This window comes from Cygnus atratus, chromosome Z (assembly GCF_013377495.2).
Source record: "Cygnus atratus isolate AKBS03 ecotype Queensland, Australia chromosome Z, CAtr_DNAZoo_HiC_assembly, whole genome shotgun sequence".
NCBI lineage: Eukaryota > Metazoa > Chordata > Aves > Anseriformes > Anatidae > Cygnus > Cygnus atratus.
Window position 1 is genome coordinate 44,157,369 of NC_066396.1, and position 6,000 is coordinate 44,163,368.

A 6,000-nucleotide genomic window follows, 5' to 3' on the forward strand; every position below is an offset into this window, starting at 1 on the left:
GGTAGAGAAGAAAAGAGTCCCACTGACATAGCCAGTAATTGGTCTGGCTCTAGAAGGAAATACACTTTGACAGTGTGAAGGCAACTGGAGATGGAACTAATAAATGCTCCAGACAGATATGCAGAAACAACAGAAAATTGCTAAAAGAGTGGTACAAAATGTGTTGTAATTCTATCTCTGGACTAAAAGACAATTGCTATGTTGGGTGAATGCTGTAATTTTATTTTATTTTTTTTAAATAGGAATAAAACAGCTTCTTGCCTCAGTAATTACAGCAACCAAGCACTTATAAACTTGTGTTTCTTTCTACAAATTACCTTTCAAATGGACAAGTACTGTCTCTCTGAATAATTTTACGATTTACATGAGAATCTGACTAGATGTGTGTTATTCTTTGTGTGAGCATGAAGCTCACTTCAGTGTCCTCAATTTCCCACCTCATGCTCATTTCCACCTTTCCCTTTCTGCAGAGAACTCTTTCTTCCCTCCATCCAGACCTGACATTGGCTTATCAACTCCCATACTTTCTTTTCTCTGGCTTCCAAACCTTCCTGCCACTCCAAATGCCCTGATGGTTCAGAGAGGACTTGTTCTGTAGCTGTTCCTTCTTAGAGCTTGCATGTGTGCAAGTGGGGACTGCCAAACCCAGGACTTCCCTGACCTGCCAGGGAGACAGATGCATCTCTGAACAAGGGTCAGGAGCACCCTGAAGGGGTAAGAGCATTCTGACGTACCAGCATATCATGCAACAACAGTCTCTAATATTTTTACACAGTTCGCTAATACCCTGACATAGCTTGTATCATGCTTAATTTGTGTGGTATACACCAAGCATAACGTAAATATTCTCTGGCATCTGAAAGATATTTTACCATGTAAGCAAGTACTGAAAGTCTGAAATGCTTATTGATACAGAAGGGTGCCACAGATACAGCTTTTCACAAGATAGTGATAACAACCTGATGGTGTTTTTTTTTTAGACATGATTTACCTTTTTGAAGGGTGAGGATAAGGACCAAATATTTAAGCCAGTAGCTTTCCAGCAGACATAAGTTGGAACTGTTCCAGTCCACTTTAACCCCTGGACATGATGTTTACTCACTAGATGGTTGAATGCCAGCTGTTACAACATGCACAGCTCTGCTCCAGCACACAGCACAAGTAGGTGTATTTATACAAGCTTGAGGGATTACTTACAGACAAATAACACACATAAGATGATGCTAATAGATGCTTAGGCTATGGAAAATGGAGCAAAGAGAGGTCCATATTCTGCAGAAGGCTAGATTTTGCAACATGAAATTTGTAAGCGGATTTCTGACTTGATAATGGAGAAAGTCATTGAGAGTATGACATAACAACAGGGCTTATTTTCATATGTGTGGTATTTTTCCCCTGCAATGCTGTTTGAGGTGGTCATGAGCTACAGCAAGTACAGAACTGAAATTTGTTTACTATCAATTTCCTTGGAGTCCAAACATGTATTTCTCCATTTAACCCTGGTTACAAATGCAAAAACAAAATATAAAGATTTTCTTTGCTTGGTTCTCTTTCAGGCAGACACCTTTTTCCATTTCTTTTTACCTATGGCTATATGGCCATCCACCTTTCATTCAGTCAGACCTTTCTCAGAGGCAAATCTAATGGGATGCCAGGCCCTGAGCCTACTTTGCTGCTAACCCTAATACTGTCCAACATGAGGTACCTTGTTGTGTAGTTGTCTAAAGCTGCTCGGTAACCAGAAAGCTTTCCTGATACTTTTAGTGCTGGTAGGCTTGGCAGATTGCTCTGATTTATGGATGTATGTAATGAATTTAGATCAATAAGCTTTCAAGGAACCACATTCATCAAGTCCTTCAAAAGTTTTGGTTCTGTGGCTAATTTTAAATCTATGTATTCTTTATTCCTGTGCCCGTTTTAGTTATTATAATCCCAATTTATGGCATTTTCTTATTAAATGTGTAGTTTCTCAAAAGCTAGTTGAAACATCTGAGCACTCAGAATGAAAGAAATGTCAAACTTTCAGCAAACATTTGGTATTCACTTTTCAGTTGTAGAAATTACTCTGTGTCATTGCTCTTATTGGACTACATGGAAGTACTCTTTTAAGGTGGGGAAGAAATTTTCCACTAAAGCGAGGTAATCAGAATACTGCATATTATGATAAAATCATAGAATCATTTAGGTTGGAGAAGATCCTTAGGATCACCAGATCCAGACATCAACTTAAGACTACCATGTCACTACTAAACCATGTCCCCAAGCACCACATCCACACGTCTCTTCATCACACCTCCAGGGACGGTGACTCCACCACTTCCTTGGGAAGCCTGTTCCAATTCCTAACCACCCTTTCCACGAAGAAATTCTTCCTGATATGTAATCTCATCCTCCCCTAGTGCAACTTGAGGCTATTTCCTTAATTTGTTATTGTCTTCATTTGCATCTTGACTTAATGTGCAATTAACAATTTTGTTCTTGATGAGTTCACAACCAGTAGAACCATTTGGGATGAGGAGGAGCATTGCCTAATATCCCAAGCATAAGATTAAGAGGTTTTAGGACACTGTTCTCATTGTCACATTTCTAGTGACTCTTTCTGTGAGCATTTCAGGCTCTTTATCTTTGACCAGCTTCTTCTCTGATGCTATGAATTCATGAATTTTTATTTCTTGTATTTCACAATTGAACTGAGAGGCTTTACATTTATGGAGTGTTTTGAACATGAAATACACTAAATAAGGAAAAATACAGCCAGTTCTACTGTAGTTGTTAAGTCCAAAAATGTGGTTTTCTGTGATTTCACACCTATGTTTATGGGTGAACTGTTACATAGGGGAATAGTTAGCCCTATAATCAAACAGCAATGTTTTCACTAATGGCAACAGGAAAAGTATAAAAAAACATAAAATGCCCATAGGGCAAGAGTATTGACCTATAATTGTCCATCTAGACATCAAAGGTCATATTCTTCCTTGTCATACAGTCCAGCTGATTTTGCCATGCTTACACAGAATAGAAGTTAAGGTGGTTTTTGTTGCTTCCTGGTGAAATCCCTATAAACGTTTTGCTAATCAGTTCAGAAAAGGTAGGCTGTGGATTTTGCTTCAGCTCCTAACCAGTAGCTGTGTCCTCAAGATAGTAGTGCCATCATGGTGGTGATGTGTTCAAGGGATCAGCAAGGGTAAGGAACAGTCCACGAGCTATTCTATGTGTTAACAGTGAAACACCTGATCTCTTGGTTTATTACACATTTCCTTGGAGAAACAAATGTGCATTTTCTTTATAAAGGGAAGTCTGTTCCATCTGACCTCAGCACCAGCAATTGGCAGCAGTCTTTCAGATATTGCTGCAGCCAGCTTTGAATTTTTAGGCTCAGGTCAGAAGAAGGTTTAATGCTTACTTAATCTCACCCTCTTCAGAGACTTGTTAAAAAACCTTTGCAGTTGAAGATGGGTAGCTGTGGGAGCGTTTCCTGCTGAGGAAAACTGACGGGCAGATGTTAGCTCAGCATTTTGAGCATCATAGGTACCTAGGGTCCAGCTCAGCTTGAAGAAAGGGAAGATAGTGGTGGAATGGATAAGAGGAAACAAGCACTGATTGTTACTCTAAATGAACTGGTCTGCTCAGACCAGGCACTGTAGAAATATTCTTATAGAAGAAACGGGGTGGATGAAGCAAGAGTAAACTCACCAGGATAAGTTTATTTTGCACTTAGAGTGAGGGTTCATATTTTTTCATTAGGTCAACAGATTTTCCATCCTCCTCTTTAATACAGACCTGATTCTTTGAGAATGTATGCTAATATAGAGGCTAGAGCCAATTAATACTTAGTCTTTTAAAGACATATATTATTGCTGTTTTTGTATCATCCTGCAGAAGTTTGCACCACTCGTGGCACGGTGAGGTTATGTTCACTTTCAGTTTTTAGACAGTCTGTTTTTTCATGGTACATCCTAAATTTGTAAGTCAAACAGTGCCTGTGCTATTATTCCCAAAATCTTGGTAAGCAATATGAAATATTTAGAGGCATTGGCCAATAATGTAAGACAGGGAAGGGGGCTGGAGGAATGCTCCTGCAGGCAATAAACAGTGATGTATTGGGATCAAACATTTTTCCCCATCTTCCTTTCCAGTAGTATTACTTTAGCTCAAGAGAAAGGATGAGACATCCTGAAGACAATCTGATTTTAGAAACTTTTGAAAACTTTTTAGATGGAGGCATTTACCATGGTCTAGCTGTACTGACAGGATCCAAACCTCCTTGTCCAGCATGGGAAAGTCAGCATCTTTGCTCCAAAATGCAAAACTTTGGTGTTTACAAAAATGTCTTCCTGAAGGATTCAGGGTAAATCATTCAACTGAGAGTTTACATCTCTCATTTAAGGACGTTTAACAAATTCAGCATTCAGTATCAAAAGGAAAGAATTTTACAGATTTTCCAAGCTTGCTGAAGTGTTAAAATTCATTGAAATCCTCCACATAAGCTGATGTGACTTTGTAATCAAAATGGTCAAGTGCCCCATAGTTCTCACACTGCACTCTTAGCTCTTCAATACCCTCATAAAACAAAACGTCACTGTTGATTTCTCTGGTCTCAAAGATGAAAACTAAGTATTGCACTGTCAGACACTGAAGTAGGCTTTACTGAATAAACTAGCAGAAAAAGTTATCTGCCGCATTTATATGTTGAAAAATGAAACATTGAGAGACAAATGGTAAATACTTGGTTTGGGGGACATTCGTTGAACCATTGCTAGTTTAACATGCAAGTGAAACTCAAAGAGTGTGAAAAAAAAAGTCTTTCTGCAGTACATAGGTAAACCAATCTGCTACCCACATGCTCTGCTAATACTGGCAGTCAGCCAGGGAGCAGATCTCAATTAAATAGATTAGGCCAAAGAAAGCATAAATGCAGAATTCAGGCAAATTACCAAAAATTGCCCTCATTCAAACTTACCTCTCATTTGGAGCCTATAAACTGCACTGAAATGTCAAAAGTACATTTGAAAGACCTTGGCAAGCTTGTGCAGGATTTGGTACATGTTAAGAGGCAGCACAATATGAAGCCACTTCATTTGAAAACAGGCTGGATGTGTTTGAAATTCATCAAATCGAAGCCAGCACTTGCTTTGCAGGCCTTGTTAGAATAACCAAATGATACAATGGCTTCTTTCTAAATAAACAAATGGGGCTCATAGGCTGCTAAGACTTTTTTCAAATACTCAGGCTTAGATCTGATCAGCTGCCTCAGAGCCCAGACAGACTGCCCTCTATGTCGGCTGGCGGGAAGGAGATTTTATCTCTTGTGTGCTTAGGCCCCCATAATTGCATCTCACTCCTGACTCCTTCAAAATAACGAATGTATCCTCCCCATGGCTTGCAGAACACATGCGGAGGAAATAGCAGGGCTGCAAGCTGACTGGCACAAAAATTCTAACCAGATGATGGAAAAAATGTTTGTCAAACTGAGAGCACTTGAGAGATTTTCTTCTTCCAAGAGGACTGTATATAATCCAGTAAATAGCCTCCCCTGGAATCGATTGACTCTATCTTAAGAAAGCTGTTGCTTGTTATTCTAGTACCATTTTGCCAAGCACTGTTTTAACATACGCAGGAAGATTCCAGGGTATAATATTCCCCCCTTTTCTGGCAGGCATATAAAGTATGCTTGAAAAAAAAAAGAGAGAGAAAAAGCCCAAAAGCAATAAATGACACTTGGGGGGAAGAGGGGGAGAAGGAGGAGAGAGGAGGGGAGCTCATAAAACAGCATTATGTTCCCAGATTTGTTAAATAAAAAGGTGATTAAAATACTCCCAGAAAGCTAATGCTTATTTTGCTGTGATTTTCCTTGAAACGATGATGTTCTTTCCCCATCTCTCCTTGAAGCCCTGTAGCATTTAGTTAGCTCCAGAGGTAATGTGCATCCCTCAGTAATGGAAGAAGTTATTTTCAGGCCAGATTTTCAAGTGAGTCATTAGGAACCAGTAACAGCTTGTG